The following is a 17603-nucleotide window of genomic DNA, read 5'->3' as shown; positions in this document are numbered from 1 at the left end:
AAATAATATTCCCAAAACAACCAGTATCATAATTATCAAAGTTGACAAACATGTCCCAACAGTAAATTCCCCAGTGCGTGTGTACAATCAGACCTTAGCCTTCTTGCGGTCCTGCGAAGTACTTGCCACAAATAAATCAACCATAAGCAAAAAGCTTAGTGAGTTCCCCAAGATACCACATACAACACACCATAAATAACAGTTATGGGTTATCGGCAACCCTGGGACTATCATCACTGCCAGTGAGCTAACAACATGCCCGGTGGGTTATCAGCAACCATGCTTGGCTATCTGCAGCCTCAGTCATATATAATTAGCATACATAATCATAACAGCTAGACCCTTCTTGTCATCATAAATACAGTTATCATACCATACAGGTAAGAGTAAGTGAGAAGACTCACCTGATACCGACGACACAAAAACCTAGCACCCGAACTATCGGATCTAGACTCCGCCTAGTCAACAAAATAATTAACCCTAATTAATAATTAAGGTCAAAAACTCACTTGCAAGTTCAAATACCATGCTAAACCTTCTAAGGGAAAAGGATCATTTTTCCCTTCTCAAGATCCAAAAACCCTAAAACTTGACCAAGGGTCAAAGTCAACAAAAGTCAACACTCATCGCATATGTTGAGCGTACAACTCCTTACGTTGGGTGTACAACAGGGCCAACTCTCATCGGGGAAGGATCAACCTATGTTGCGTGTAGCCAGGAGTACACCCGACACACTCTATCTACCTCTATTTCCACTAAGTTGGTGTCTTAATCCTTTAAGACTGTCACACCCCCGAACCAGACGGCGGAAACGTCTGAGGGCTCACGTGACTAAATTTGAATATCATCACAATGAATATACATGAATCATAACATAAACATCACCATGCATCAATATTTTACAACTAACATTGTTCACATCAAGTACATTGTTTTAACATTACAAATCCATAACATACAATGTTTGATAGTTTTTCAAAAGCCCAACACACAAACATACTAGGTACTACTCCTCAGCCTACCTATTACCTGAGAATACAAGTTATTTTGAAAACGGTCAACATATGGAATGTTGGTGAGTTCATAAGCAGGTTTGATATGAAAATGTTTTGTGTAGTTTGTAAGAAAACAACCCAGAAAATTCGATATTTTCTAAAAAGACCATTGTTTATATAAAAGTGTGAGGATCCGTAAATATATGCATGATGATTTCAAAACGTGTATAATTGAAAAACTTTGTATTTAAAGTACCAGTGAAAAATGTTGAACTTCCTCGGAAAACTTGATGTTTTCCGACCAAAAAAAAATCATATAACGGTTCGAATTGTTATCCCATCACGTGAATGATTTTGATTTACCTTGATTACTTGATTTATATTGGATTTATTTATGTGAGTCGTTATAACCATGCATGATAATGACTCGTTCGTCTGTTTTAGCACTCTGGTGAACGCCGGAATTGATCTTAAGATTTTGTCACCCTAGACTGGCCGAGTCTAACTGTAGCGAACAACTGAGGTGTGGGGGAGTCACCCCTTGTATAGATCTATACACAAACTCTCGCTCTCCATCCAGGAGACTTTGATTATAACTACATACTACGACCGACACATGTTAGTGCCACCCGTTATTACTCACTAAATCCAGTATTGATTATTTTAACGCCCGGGTTTCAGGGCTAAGCATATTTGTCAATGTAATAGTCTAGGTCAACTATTGTAACTCTTTTTGAAGTAATAAAGATGAAATATTTGAGTATTATGTGAATTATGTGTGTATATGTGCTTATTATTTAATTATAAATGTATAATTAATAAAGAATAAAAATAAGCATCAAAATTAAAGTGTGAGATAAGTCCGATATCTTTATATAAAGTTGTAGTGGTCGAAACAAATAGTCCGGGGATATAAGGAACGCCGAAATCCGAGTTATAACGAAGAAGTTATGACCCGTCGAAGTTTTGCGACAGAACCGGCACGATACCGAGAAGCGTAAATAGTGAATTTACGATAGAGCGAGATTTAGCCTTAGCGATCTAAACGAAAGTCGTAAAATAGGTTAAACTAAGAACATCAATAAAAATAACGCCCAAATCTGACTTCGTATGAAGAAGTTATGATTTTTCGAAGTTTCGGATTAGCAATGTACCGCCCGAAATTCGAATATTAGATCGAGTGATTTTTAGCCGACACAACCTAAACGAGAATCGAAGATCTCGTTAAGAGTAGCGTAACGAGAAAAAGATGGTCGAAAACGGATGTCGGATGAAGAAGTTATGAGGATTTAACGGACCAATCCTGTCCCGGCCTGTTAATAATATAAAATTTAAAATCGAGTCAAAATTAGCCGATGGAGTCTAAATGAAAGTTGTAGAGTACGTTCCCACTTTCGCGTGGATATAAAGAACGTTGAAAACGGAGCTCGTATGCGAAAGTTATGATTTTTAGAAATCGAGAAGGAAAATTGCAAAACTGAGATGACGTGGCAACATCTGGACCCTCCATCGCTGATCAGACCTTGCTTCGGATCATGCCATGAAGCCTTCACATTACGCCCCGCGTACGAGGTCTGGTACGCCCCGCGTACCTTTGGTCTTATCTGGGTCCTGTCCGAGTGCGAGCCAGCTGGAACACGCCTGGTAAGCTTATCCGAACTACGCCAAGCGTAGTTGAGTGGTACGCGCAGCGTAGGCCCGAAGTTCGGCCCTATAAATAGGTTGCGAAGGGTCTCGTATTTTTCACTCATTTCTTCAACTCCTTCTCTCTCTACTTTCTCTCACTACCCCTCTAACCCCCCCTAAACCCTAGATAAACCCCCTAGCACCCTAAGGAAGCCCCGAGGCTCCTGGAGTCCCGAGTAAAAGGAGTCTTTCGGTTTCGAAACGCTGCTCCAAATAAGTTCTGGTTTTCGATAAAATTCGCTGTAAGTGTGCTACGCTTACGCAATTTTTAATATAGCTTTCAAATAATTATAGGAATGTTATTAGGTCCTTAAAATGATTATTTGGGCTATTATTATGAGTTATATTGAGTGTTATTAACGCTTGTATAATAATAATAATAGTCAGACTATTAATTTGTCACGATTATCGTTAGACTAAACCCTAGTGGTATTGATACTAGGTTTTATTGAAGGCAAATTGTTTTAAGAATATCGAAGCGCTGTCCGAGTGCTGAGTCACCACCTATTCAGGTGAGTGCATAGTTACTTTCAGCTTACACATAGATATGAAGTATTTTATATAAATTACGTGCTATGTGTGCATATTATCTGAATACTTGCTATCTATGCTGGATGAACGTTTTATACATGTTTACAATGATTTAAATTGTATATGTATTTTATATCTACGAAAATGTTGGGGTAAAACATGGGTAGATGTAATAGGTGATGTGTGATAAAATGATGAGAGGCCTCGATGTTGATGTTGTTGATTCTGTCATCTAGCGGAGTATGGATGACGACCACAGAATCTTCTAGACAGTCCAGTGGAACACTAGCAGGCTCGCAACCTGTAGGTGTTTGTGAACGATGTGTTCACCGGTGTACTCCATCCCCTACATGGTTAGGTCCCTTATGATAGGTTAGGTCCCTTATGATAGGTGTTTAGGGACGTAAAGTGAGGATAACGGGAACGGGTAATCGGGTTATTGTTGATTGATGAAATTAATAAGCTTATTTATTGTAGGTTGAAAACCCTATGTGCTCACCAGGCTCCCAAGCCTGACCCACTCAGTTTTATGTATTACAGGTAGTGGTGCTTGAGCATAGATATGATGTTTGGACGAGGGATTACGGATATAGGCTTGTAGATATGAAATAATGTAGTAAGGCTTATATTGTACTGTTTATGCTTTTGATCTGTTCGAACATGACATCCCAAGTCTTTTAATGAAATACATTTCTATGGAAATGTTTTTGATAAATCTTTATCATATTTTGTTTTGGGACAAATTCTCCAACACTTTTATTTAAAATGTTACTCTGATTTTTAAACAAAGCATAAACAAAATCGGTCTTTTCTGGCCGTGATTTTGGGGATGTCACAATTATCGACCCGTATTTGTTTACATGGATTGACGATAGGCCTAATAAACGAGGAGAAGATGATTACAAGATCCTACTATTCCCGCATATTATTTATGGCTATTGGTTATACGAAGGACACGCTGGCCTATTTCGCATTTGATTTACTTAGACCTTACTAGCAATGCTAATGGGCCACTAAGGCCCAATAGCACTTAAAAGCCATTGAGGGTCCCTTAAATATGAAATTGGGTCATAGAAGGCCCAATAACATTTATTATTATCCATTGGGCCCAAAAATCATGTTTATGGGTCACAAAGGCCTAACAAGCATGATTGGAACATTCAAGCCCAAAGATTTGAATGTTTACTTGTTTTAGGTGTAGTTTAATTGTTGGAAAGTTTGATTGGGTGATTGTTAATTTCGCACCGGAACAAGGCCGGTCAGTTGTTTTTAACGATGTTTGGAATTATACGTATTTTCATCTTTCCATTTTCATGAATGGTAGTTTGGTATTTTTATTTTAACTCAAATATCTTAAAAATAAAATAATTGACTCAGAAATCTTGGTTTGAACCCCTTTCATCCCTTCTTTGGTAAAATTGACATTTTTAGTCCTTTATATAAAAAAAGACATTTTAAGCCCTTAAACCATTTTCTTGACACTTTTGACCCAAATACTTGTTCAAGTGATATTTTTAGCTCAAAACTTATTCTTTGGCAGTTTCAGCCCTTCTAGAAAAGTATTTTTCGGTTAAAGCCCAAACTTTTGCAACTTTTACAATTTTGGCCAAAAATCCAAAAAGTTTACATTTTTTATCCTTGTTTGGAAATACATCATTTTAACCCCTGAAATAGTTTTTTTTACCCTTTTTACCCCCTGTTTTGAGAAGTTTATCATTTCACTCCCTTGAAAGTTGAAATTTTCGCAAGTTATGGCTTAATGGGCTGAAAAGCCCAGAATTTGACCCATTAAGCTACAATTTACACTTCTAGCCCTTAAAAGAGTATGATATCCATAAAAACATTTGTTTTTACTGATTTGACTCTTTTAGTCCTTAAGAAACCGTGAATGACAATCTTACCCCAAAATTTTGCTTATTTGACGAAAATAACCCAATAATGAGTCTTATGTTGTAACATGTTTATTTTAACCCTTATATGGTAGATTTTTCTCAACTAGTTATGTGTAATACACCCTAGATCACATATTTTTCCCTTACGAACTATAGATCTCGAAATATCTTTCATTTTTTGGCACATATTTACTACATATACACATGAAATCACACATAGCACACACATACACATAGATCTACACATTTTACTTGTATTCTCCCCCATAAAACATATGAAAACCGAAAATAGAAGGGTATGAACTCACCTTGAGGTTTGGATTTGGTTTTGATGAATATTTGAGAGAAGATTTCGGCCCTAGCAACTTCTTGAGAAAGTTTTCGAACTTAGATGGTTCTAGGGAGTTAGATCATGAATTTGCATGAGTTAAGATGAGATGTTTGATGATATATAGAAGTTAAGCCATGGATCCAAGTAAAGACTTACCAAGAATGATGATATTAATTGGTAAACTCCTTGAAGTCACACACCAATGCTCGAAAATTTGGAGAAAAGGGAAGAGTTCTTGAGAGTTTTTCTTGTAAAAGTTTGATCAAAATGAAAATGGTGGTGGTGTGTGGTGCTCTCGGCCGTAGATAAGGAGAGGGGGGGGGGGATGAGCTTGCCTTGATACATGAAACTATGCATGGATACATGGAAGATATTACTTAGAGATATGTTGGATAATCATGAGGTGTCAATATAAAAGTCAACTCTCTTAATCTCCTTCTCTTTTGTCTTTTTTTTCCACTTGGACTGAGAATTAGAGAAGAGAGAAGAGAGTTTTGGGCCTTTTTGCTTAAATCCGTATTATGGGCCCAATTTGATGATTTTTCGGCCCATTGGGCTCCCATGATGGTTTACGACCCAATTTGTCAAAAATAATGGGCTTCATAGTCCATTAAAGCTAATTAGGTTAGGTATGGCCCAATAAGGCCCATTAGGGTATTTTATTCCATTCTAGGCCCAATATGGCCCAAAATGTTAAAATAAATGGAAGTGGGTCCAATTAGAGCCCATTTAAGAGTTCTATGCCCAAAATAGTCAAATTGGAAGCTTATTGGCCCATTAGGCCCAATAAGGAAATCCTAGTCCATAATAGACTTAAATCGGGATTTCTAGGGTTTCCAATTCTTTGTTGACTATTTGAAGTGCGTGCATAGAGTGCTTGATGGAAAATTTGTTATTATTGAATAAGCATCATACGTGCTTTCACATTTTTGGTTCACAAATGTTATCATTGTAGTTGTTACATGGTATAGAATTCCTAGTTGTGACATCATCCCCCTGTTAAAGGGAATTTCATCCCGAAATTCTTTCTAAAGCTAGATTCAAGAATGCGAGAATAGGTGAGGGTACTTCTGCTTTATCTGGTCTTCACTTTCCCATGTGAATTCCGGCCCACGCTTCACGTTCCACCGTACCTTCACAATCGGAATGCGACTTTGCTTAGTACGCTTCACCTCCCTGTCCATGATTTCGACTGGTTCTTCGACGAACAGGAGATTCTCGTTGATTTCGATTTCCTCAAGTGGAATGATGAGGTTTTCATCGGATAAACACTTTTTCAAATTGGAAACGTGGAACACGGGGTGTACACTGTTGAGCTCAGCAGGTAGTTGTAGTCTGTAAGCCACTGACCGATTCGGGCAAGGATCTCGAAGGGTCCAACGTATCGTGGGTTCAACTTTCCCCATTTTCGGAAATGAAAAACCCCTTTCCAGGGAGAGACCTTTAACAACACCCGATCCCCGACTTGAAACTCCAAGGGCTTTCGTCGTTTATCACCGTAGCTCTTCTGTCGGTCTCGTGATGCTTGTAGTAGAGCTCTTATTTGAACTATTTTCTCCGTTGTTTCACGTATGATCTCCGGTCCCGTTAACGCACTACCTGGTGCCTGTCCTCTTGCTAGCTGGGTGTCACCTACCTCAGCCCAACACAACGATGATCTACATTTGCGTCCATAAAACGCCTCGAAGGGAGCAACTTTGATGCTCGAGTGATAACTATTGTTGTATGAGAATTCGATTAAAGGCAAGTGGATATCCCACGACCTTCCAAAGTCTATCACACATGCGCGAAGTATGTCTTCGAGTGTTTGAATGGTTCGCTCGCTTTGACCATCCGTTTGTGGGTGGTAGGCAGTGCTTATGTCAAGATGTGTTCCCATAGCCTTTTGAAGTGATTGCCAAAAACACGAAGTGAATCTACTATCTCGGTCGGAGATGATAGATATGGACACTCCATGAAGTCTCACCACTTCCTTGACGTATATCCTGGTCAACCTCTCTATCTTGTAGGATTCTTTTATTGGCAGGAAATGAGCGGATTTTGTCAACCTGTCGACTATTACCCATATGGTATCCAAACCATCTGTCGTCTTGGGTAGTTTGGTCACAAAGTCCATAGAATTCCTTTGCCATTTCCACTTGGGAATTACTGGTTGCTGTAGTAATCCCGAGGGCTTCTGATATTCCACCTTTACCTTAACACAAGTAAGGCATTTGCTAACATAGGTGGAAATCTCTACCTTCATGTTAGGCCACCAATAATGTTGCTTGATATCCAAGTACATTTTATCAGAACCTGGATGGATGGAGTATCGTGTCTTGTGGGCTTCATTCATGACTACTTCTCTGAATCCCCCAAGTTTATGGATCCAAATGCGGTTCATGAAATAATATGTTTCGTCCTCCTTCTCTTCGAAATTCTTTTCCATTCCACGTAATGCTTCGCTTGTTTTGTTTTCTTCCTTCATGGCATCGAACTGGGCCGCTCTGATTAGTGAGGTCAGGTGGGATTGAATGGTTATGGAAAGAGTCTTTGCACAACGATTCAAGTATTCTTTCCGACTCAAGGCATCAGCTACCACTTTAGCCTTGCCTGGGTGGTACTTGATTTCACACTCATAATCGTTTAGTAGCTCAATCCATCTTCGTTGCCTCATGTTCAACTCTTTTTGACTTAAGATGTGCTGGAGACTCTTGTGGTCCGTGAAATGGTGCACCTCTTACCATAAAGGTAGTGCCTCCAAATTTTTGAAGGCGAAAACCACAGATCCAAATTCTAGATCATGGGTCGTATAGTTCACATCATGTGTCTTTAGTTGTCGGGATGCATAAGCTATCACCTTCCCACGTTGCATGAGTACACAACCTAAACCCTGATTCGACGCATCGCAGTAAACTATGAAGTCCTCTGTCCTTCTGGTAGTGATAGTACCGGTGCACTGCAGAGTGGTTGCTTCAGAGTTCGGAATGCAACCTCTTGCTTATATGTCCATTCAAAGGGTACACCCTTTTGTTTAAGCATGGTAAGTGGCTTGGCGGTCTTAGAGAAGTTCTGGATGAACCTCCTGTAATAGCCTGCGAGACCTAAGAATTGGCGAATTTCTATGGGTGTCATTGGGACTGCCCATCCTTCGATGGCTTTGACCTTAAAAGTATCCACGTGTATCCCTTCTTGACTAACAACATGACCCAAAAAGTTCACACTACGGAGCCAGAACTCACACTTAGAGAGTTTTGCGTATAGCTTTTCGGTTCTCAAGGTTTCCAGGATTTGTCGGAGATGTTGGCCATGCTCTTCTTCGCTTCGAGAATAAACTAGAATGTCGTCAATGAAAACGATGACAAAGTTGTCAAGGAATGGTCAGCAGATTCGATTCATTAGGTCCATGAATTCGCCAGCGGCATTCGTTAAATCGAAGGGCATTACGACAAATTCATAATGTCCATAATGAGCTCGGAAAGCGGTTTTGGGGATATCCTCTTCCCGGACCTTGAGTTAATGGTATCCAGATCATAGATCTATCTTGGAGAAATAGCTTGCGCCTTGAAGTTGGTCAATTAGATTGTCGATTCGCGGAAGTGGATAGCAATTTTTGACAGTAAGCTTATTTAGTTCCCTGTAGTCAATGCACATCCTAAAGGATCCGTCTTTCTTCTTAATAAAGAGAACCGGAGCTCCCCAGGGTGAGAAACTAGGCGGATGAATCCTTTGTCCAAAAGCTCACTAAGTAGGCTGGACAACTCTTGTATCTCCGCAGGAGCCAATCTGTAGGGCGATTTGGTGATGGGTGTAGCTCCTGGTACAAGATCAATTCGGAACTCGACTTGTCTTTCTCGGGGTATCCCTAAAAGATCTTCAGGAAAGACATCCGGGAACTCACAAGCTACTGGAATGTCTCGAATATTGAGCTCTTCCTTGGATTTATCCACTATATGAGCCAGAAACGTCAAGTCTTGCTTTCGTAGATACTTATGTGCCTTAATGCATGAGATAAGACGAAGGTTCATGTGGGGTTTGTCTCCGTATATAATTAGGGTTTCGTAATTTGGAAGGTGAAGGCGAACGGCCTTCTCATGACACATAATTTCAGCATGGTGGGGGTTTCCCATTGGCCATTTCCACCGTAAAGGTTTCATTAAGCTTCTGGTGTTGTTGCTTTAACAAGTGTTTAAATCTATTGCTCACAAAGCTTCGGTCTGCTCCGGTGTCAAAGAGGATGCATGCATAAGTGTGGTTTAGGAGAAACGTACCGGTGACAATAGTGGGGTCCTGAACCGCTTCTCCCTAACCCATGGTCAACACTCTTCTTGTTCCTCCATTCCCAGGGTTGTTGTTGTTGGGGTAGTTCCGATGGAAATGCCCAGTTTTTCCACATCCATAGCAGGTGTGGCTTGGTCCCGCATTGTTGTCGCTGTTGTTGGTGTTGTTGTTGTTGCAGTTGTTGTTGTTTCCTCGTTGCTGGTTCTGGGGAGGATAGGTCCTACAATATTTTGCCGTGTGACCCTTTCGATTGCAACTGGTACAATGCATCTCTCTGCATTCTCCATTATGATGGAGACTGCACTTGTTGCACTCTGGGAGATTTCCGGAGTACTGCGTAGGAGCACTTGGAGCAGACGAGACTGGAGCATGGGGTGCGGAGGGAACTTGGGTGGTTGCAGCATTAACTGTCACTGTTTATTGCTTCTTTGACGACTCCGAGCCTAGTCGTCCCTTCCTCTTGTTATTCTTTCCCTTCTTGCTGTCACTCTTCTTCTTGCCTTCAGTTACCACTGGCTTCTCGCCCTTCTTGTTGTTGTGGTCGTACAGTTTCTTGGCCAACTCTTGGCACTGTCGAAGGTTTTAGGATTTGCAGCTATCACATTTCCTTGGATTGGGGAGGTTAATCCCCAGATGAATCGTTCGATTTTCTTTCCCTCCGAAGTAATCATGCCAGGGAACAACAGAGACAGTTCGTTAAACCTTGATATTTATGCATCAATGTTAGAATTTCAAACGGTGAGATTCCACAATTCATGTTCCATCTTCTGAATTTTGCCTCGCGGGCAGTACTCGGCCATCAGCATTTCTTTCAACTCCACCCAGGGCATGGCGTTGGCTACGGGGAGAGTAATGGCTTCTACATGTCCGTTCCACCAGGTGAGAGCTTGATCAACGAACGTGCATGCGGAAAACTTCACCTTCATCTCCTCAGGACACTCGCATATCTCGAACACCGATTCCACCTTCTCAATCCATCTTTTTAGGTTTATCATTCCCCCGGTGCAATTAAAGGTTCGTGGCTTGGCATTGGTGAAATCTTTGTAGGAGCATGTCTTGGTAGGTCCTTGATTTATTTCGTTGTTCGAACTTTCAGCCCCTTGTCCATTGCCTCCTCGATTGTTCCCTTGGTGAATTTGTGCCATGGCTGCGGTGACCGCAGCAGATACAGCTGCTTGGAATGCAACTGAGTTGACCTCGGGTGGGGTTAGCCCAGGGTTTCTGTGGGTTGGTCGCTGTGGCATCTTTTTGTCACGAAACGAAAAGATGTTGAGTGCCTAAGTTTTGTGGGTTTGTGGACTTATGACTAGGTTTATATCATGTACTTAAGTAGTTTCGTATATCAACATATAATCATAGAAGCATTGCACATAACAGATAATAACATCACAACAAAACGCATATATTTTCCATTAATAATATCCGTACTTTGATACATGAAAATTTGCTCGAGAGAGCATACATATAGGATACAAATTCGGCAGCATAACGAATCTATGAGTAGTGTAATCACTTAAACATAGAGTCGGTGGTACATAGCATAGATCAAAGTAGCATAATACTAAAGACGGATACAACTAGTCCTAGTCATGGTGGGATGTGGTAGGGGGTGGTGCTGAGGAAGTGGACGCTCCTTGAAGGCGAGCCACATGTCGTTCCGCATCAAAGTAGCATAATACATAGAAGCATTGCACATAACAGATAATAACATCACAACAAATCGCATATATTTTCCATTAATAATATCCGTACTTTGATACATGAAAATTTGTTTGAGAGAGCATACATATAGGATACAAATTCGGCAGCATAACGACTCTATGAGTAGTGTAATCACTTAAACATAGAGTCGGTGGTACATAGCATAGATCAAAGTAGCATAATACTAAAGACGGATACGACTAGTCCTAGTCATGGTGGGATGTGGTAGGGGGTGGTGCTGAGGAAGTGGACACTCCTTGAAGGCGAGCCACATGTCGTTCCGCATCTCGGAGTCGAGCCTCCCACCTTACCTGCCTCATGTGGAACTCTCGGATAACCTCTCGTGTCTCCTGCTCTGCACGCTCGACCCTAGTCTGCATCTGGTGCATCTTATCGGTGGTGCTCTGAGCTAGATCGACAGTGTTCCGCAATCATCTCACCATGACCGGAAGTGCGCGATCAGCCGGTCCTCCCTCCCTCAAGTCATAGAACTCGCGTGACACGCCGAACGGGGGTCGCTGTCCCTGCTGTCTGCTCCACCTCCAAAGGTCGATACCCCAGGGGGGTGTAGGACTAGTGGGGCCCATCCGATAAACGGGCACCCTAATCGGGTAAGGTGGGTTGATGACTTCGGACTCCGCGTCCGAATCACCGTCTTCGTCATTGCTGGTTTCCTCCTCGAGATCTTCTTCGACTTCCTCCTCTTCCAGGACCACCACTGGCTCAGCAGGTCCGACCTCGACTTCTGCCTCAGGTTCCCCTTCAGATTCCTCCTCGGGGTATTCTTCAGGTTCCCCTTCAGACGCCTCCTCGGGGTCTTCTTCAGGTTCCTCTTCGGACTCCTCCAACCATCCATTATTCCCCTGATTAGGGAAATACGGATCTCCGGGGTGATGGAAATCGGCCATACTATCTACAAGAGTGTATAAATATACTAATATTACTCCTAAAGTGTTTTAATTATTGTATAAATTGAGTTAATGTTCTCTTCTTGGAATAAAAGGGTATGTTTTTAAGTTTACCGACCATCGCGATTTCCTCGGGGCATGTGATAGTTCTACCTGGGAGGAAATGTAGTTGATCAGGATACATTCACCCCTTAATACTACTATGAACAATCCCGACTTAACCGAGATGCCAGCATCATCTTATTTGATTTGGTATTATGTTATTTTTCGTATATCGTACAAGTAGGGGTGTTTTATCATTGTGTTTTATTCGTTTTGTTCAGAGTTGTTTTTGTCCCTCTTTGGTTTATAGTTGCATATCAAGGTGTGGTTAGATATGCTAGTTCGCTATAAACAGTGCTCTGATACCAACCTATCACACCCCTGAACCAGACGGCGGAAACTTCTGAGGGATCACGTGACTAAATTTGAACATCATCACAATGAATATACATAAATCATAACATAAACATCACCATGCATCAATATTTTACAACTGACATTGTTCACATCAAGTACATTGTTTTAACATTACAAATCCATAACATAAAATGTTTGATAGTTTTTCAAAAGCACAACGCACAAACATACTGGGTACTACTCCTAAGCCTACCTATTACCTGAGAATACAAATTATTTTGAAAACGGTCAACATATGGAATGTTGGTGAGTTCATAAGCAGGTTTGATATGAAAATGTTTTGTGTAGTTTGTAAGAAAACAACCCAGAAAATCCGATATTTTCTGAAAAGACCATTGTTTATATAAAAGTGTGAAGATCCGTAAATATATGCATGATGATTTCAAAACGTGTATAATTGAAAAGCTTTGTATTAAAAGTACCGGTGAAAAATGTTGAACTTCCCCGGAAAACCCGATGTTTTCCGACCAAAAAAAATATCATATAACGGTTCAAATTGTTACCCCATCACGCGAATGATTTTGATTTACCTTGATTACTTGATTTATATTGGATTTATTTATGTGAGTCGTTATAACCATGCATGATAATGACTATTTCGTCTGTCTTGGCACTCTGGTGAACGCCGGAAGTGATCTTAAGATTTTGTCACCCTAGACTGGCCGAGTCTAACTGTAGCGAACAACTGGGGTGTGGGGGAGTCACCCCTGTATAGATCTATACACAAACTCTCGCTCTCCATCCAGGAGACTTTGATTATAACTACAGACTACGACCGACACATGTTGGTGCCACCCGCTATTACTCACTAAATCCACTATTGATTATCAACCCGTATTTGTTTACTTGGATTGACGATAGGCCTACTAAACGAGGAGAAGATGATTACAAGATCGTACTATTCCCGCATATTATTTATGGCTATTGGTTATACGAAGGACACGCTGGCCCATTTCGCATTTGATTTACTTAGACCTTACTAGCAATTCTAATGGGCCACTAAGGCCCAATAACACTTAAAAGCCATTGAGGGTCCCTTAAATATGAAATTGGGTCATAGAAGACCCAATAACATTTATTATTATCCCTTGGGCCCAAAAATCATGTTAATGGGTTACAAAGGCCCAAAAAACATGATTGGAACTTTCAAGCTCAAAGATTTGAATGTTTACTTGTTTTAGGTGTAGTTTAATTGTTGGAAAGTTTGATTGGGTGAATGTTAATTTCACACCGGAACAAGGTCGGTCGGTTGTTTTTAACGATGTTTGGAATTATACGTATTTTCATCTTTCCATTTTCATGAATGGTAGTTTGTTATTTTTATTTTATCTCAAATATCTTACAAATAAAATAATTGACTCAAAAATATTGGTTTGAATCCCTTTCAACCCTTCTTTGAGGCAAATTCTCATCATTCTACATAATCTTTTGTTTTCCATTATGGCTAGACAATTAGAATTCGTTTTGTTGCTGTTAATTACCTCAATCATGAGCTAAAACTCTTAAACTTCTGTTTGGGGATACAATATTGATACTATGGTTTGATTTATGGTAGGATTAATGCAATGTTGGTGATTTTGTTGATTTTAGCTTGTTAAAGAACCTTGTGTGTGAATAATAACTATTTTTCTGTTAATAGGAAGATAATTAAATAGTATGAACATCTTTTAATTGTCAACCTCATATGCTTATGTTACCACTTCATCATATGACTAGGATTAATGAACATGAAACTAGAATTAATAAGAAAAATAGGTAAATTCATGTATGAGCTTGTGTGATGACCATCAACAAGAAGTTAACTAAAGGACCAAATTAGTTAGTTGTTACAAGTCTAAATTGACCCGAACAAATAACCTAGTCAACTAAATTAAATTAGACAACTGATCACTGTTTGAGGTAGTTTGTTCTCTAAGGATTAGTGCAGCGAATGTGAATCTAATCACTTGAATCGGTAACCAATAGAAGAATTAATCCATTGCACAATTACCATAATATCAACCATAGGATCAATTGAGTTGAACTAAACAGAAGTCCTTCCCATTATTGAATCTAGTTAATTCTTTGCTTTTCTACTTTTTAGTTTAAGTGATAGTTAGTAAGTTTCTAGTCTTGTAAAACTAGAGAAAACCCCTACTTATTAATTAATTTAGATAAAATAGTTTTTAGTTTTAATTTACTGTTTCCTGTGTTCGATACCCTACTTATTTAGCTATACCACAATTGATAGGTCCACTGCCTTTGTGTGTTCATTTTATAATTAAAAGTAGGTTTAAAACTAAGTTGTTTTACACACATCAAGTTTTTGGCGCCGTTGCCGAGGAACAGTTCTAAATTATCATTAAATTCTATTTTTATCGATCCTTTGTGTAAGAATTCTCTTACACAGAGTTAATTCTTAGGTAAACTAGTAATTAAGATAAGTTTTAATAAGCAATTTAAAAGTTTTTCTGTTTTTGCCTTGTACTCGCCGAGTGCACTCGTGACAACTCGGCGAGTCCATCGCTGTTCACAGTTTTAATTTTTATTTTATTTTTGTTCTTTTTATGCGTTTTTTTGTTTTGTTTACAGTTGTTTCATGACCCGAGGATCTGATACACCTCTGGTCCCTCCTCTAGAAGACCCGGAATCTGCACTAAGGAGGAGCAAAGGAAAAGCCATTGGAGAATCCGCTTCTTCAAAGAATTCGCCACTAAAGAACCTCAAGTCTGTTTTCATTAAGAAGAAGAGCAGCAAATCAGGAGCATCCAGCGCATCTTTGACAATTGAAGACCCAATTAAAGAAGACACCGAGTACGAGACCGAGGAAGAAGAAGAACCTACATACGAGCACGAATCCGACTTTGAAGACGATTTAGCTATCGTTATGGTTAATATTGATGAAGTCCCCATGGGGGAATGGAAGAAGAGGATGCGCGATGACACTGGCCCGGGACTTGTGCAGCCCGCAATTCTCGCTACCGTTACTTTCGAACTAAAGGGTCATATCCTCACTCAACTCAAGGAGATTCCTTTCTATGGAAAAGACCACGAAGATGCCTACAAGCACTTGGATGAAGTAAATGATGTGGCTGACTACTTCAATGTGCCAAATGTACCACGCGAGACCCAGCTACTTTGCATGCTTCCAGTCACATTCAAGGGTGTTGCAAAGGATTGGCTCAAGTCACTTCCTCCAGGGTCGGTCACCACATGGGCTACGATGAAAGAGGAGTTCATAGACCACTTTTGTCCGCCTTCCAAAATAGCCAAGCTAAAGAAAGCCATTGCCAACTTCGAGCAACAATCCGGAGAGTCTCTTTATGAAGCATGGGAAAGGTACAAAGGTCTTCTTAGAAATTACCCACACCATGACCTTAATAGCCAACAAGAGGTCTACATCTTCTATGATGGAGCCAATGTCACCACAAGGCAATTGCTCGACTCGCAAGGCCCACTCACAAAGAAGGCACCCCCAGTAATCAAGGAATTAATTGAAGAATTCTCTAAGCATTCTAGAGAATACCACAACCCAAGAAATGAAGTAAGTCGAGGGGTAGTGAACTCGGCCAATGATGGCATGTCCGCGATGATGGCTAAGCTCGATAGTTTAGATAGAAGGATGACAAAAAATGGATCAAAAAATCCATGCTATTCGAGTTGGATGCGAGAATTGTAGAGGGCCTCATCTTACGAAGGATTGTGACTTGGATGAAATTGGAAACAAGAAGGCGCAAGTGTTCTATTCAAGCGACGATCGATACGACGAGAATTGGCGAAAACCCAGGAAGGAATGGCTCCCGTATGAAGAATATAAAAAGGCAAAGGAGGAGAAATACAAGCAGAAGGAGCGGGGTTTTTATCAAAAGGAAGAACCGGTTATGGAAAAGAAATCCGATTTAGAAGAAATGTTCACTAGATTCATAGCCGCGTCCGAAAAAAGACACAATGATCATGATGCTGCAATACAAGAGACCAGAAATTTGCTAAGGAATCAGCAAGCATCTATTCTCAACATTGAGAAACAGCTAGGACAACTTGCACATCAAGTGAACGAGAGAAGACCGGGCCAACTTCCAAGTAAAACCGAGAATAATCCGAGAATGGAGAATGTGAACGTTGTGACTTCTAGCTATGAAGAAATTTTCACACCTGCACAAAAGATCTTCAAGGAGCATACAGAAAAGACAGAAGAGTCGGATCCAGCTAAACCCGACCTGACTCGCCGAGTCCCTCAAATGGACTCGACGAGTCCATGCCCTGATGACAATTCTGCTGTTTCCTTAAGGCCTTACAATCCTCTTTTGCCATTCCCAATCAGAGCCATACCTGAGGAAAAGATCAGAGCATATAGAGCTTTCATGAAGAATGTTAGAGCCCTTCAAGTCAACATTCCATTTGTGGAAACAATGCTTCAAACACCCAAGTATTTTAACTTGCTAAAGGGTCTCTTTGCTGCTAGAAAGGATTTAGCTGAAGTCGCAGAGATAGTATTGAGCGAGCTACCAGAAAAGAAGGGCGATCCGGGAAGCATCATAATTCCTTGTCAGTTTGGAAATGTACTTGCCACTCAAGCGTTGACCGATTCGGGTGCAAGTATTAATTTAATGCCTTTTTCTTTCTTTAAGAAACTGAATTTACCGGAGCCAAGGCCTGTGAATATGAAGATCCATTTAGCGGATAAGAAGATTATTCGCCCAAGAGGTATTTGTGAAGGTCTCCTCATTAAGGTTGATAAATTCATATTCCCTGTGGACTTTGTGGTACTTGATATGGAAGAAGACCCCAAAATTCCAATTATTTTGGGGAGATCATTTTTGAATACCGCATGCGCATTGATAGATGTATGCGAGTCCACACT

At 40.4% G+C, this 17603-nt stretch overlaps 1 non-coding gene across 1 annotated transcript; it reads right to left on the bottom strand.

The window, feature by feature from the left end:
• Window positions 1-16013: 16013 nt before the first annotated feature.
• LOC145080802 (small nucleolar RNA R71) lies at window positions 16014-16120 on the bottom strand. The gene has a single exon (XR_013695386.1). It is a non-coding gene; the product is annotated as a small nucleolar RNA R71 (small nucleolar RNA).
• Between the last annotated feature and the right edge of the window lie 1483 nt (window positions 16121-17603).

This window comes from Lactuca serriola, chromosome 1 (assembly GCF_051521515.1).
Source record: "Lactuca serriola cultivar US96UC23 chromosome 1, Lser_US96UC23_V15, whole genome shotgun sequence".
Classification (NCBI taxonomy): domain Eukaryota; kingdom Viridiplantae; phylum Streptophyta; class Magnoliopsida; order Asterales; family Asteraceae; genus Lactuca; species Lactuca serriola.
Note: the sequence above shows the minus strand (reverse complement) of the source record. Positions and strands in the feature narration are given on the sequence as shown.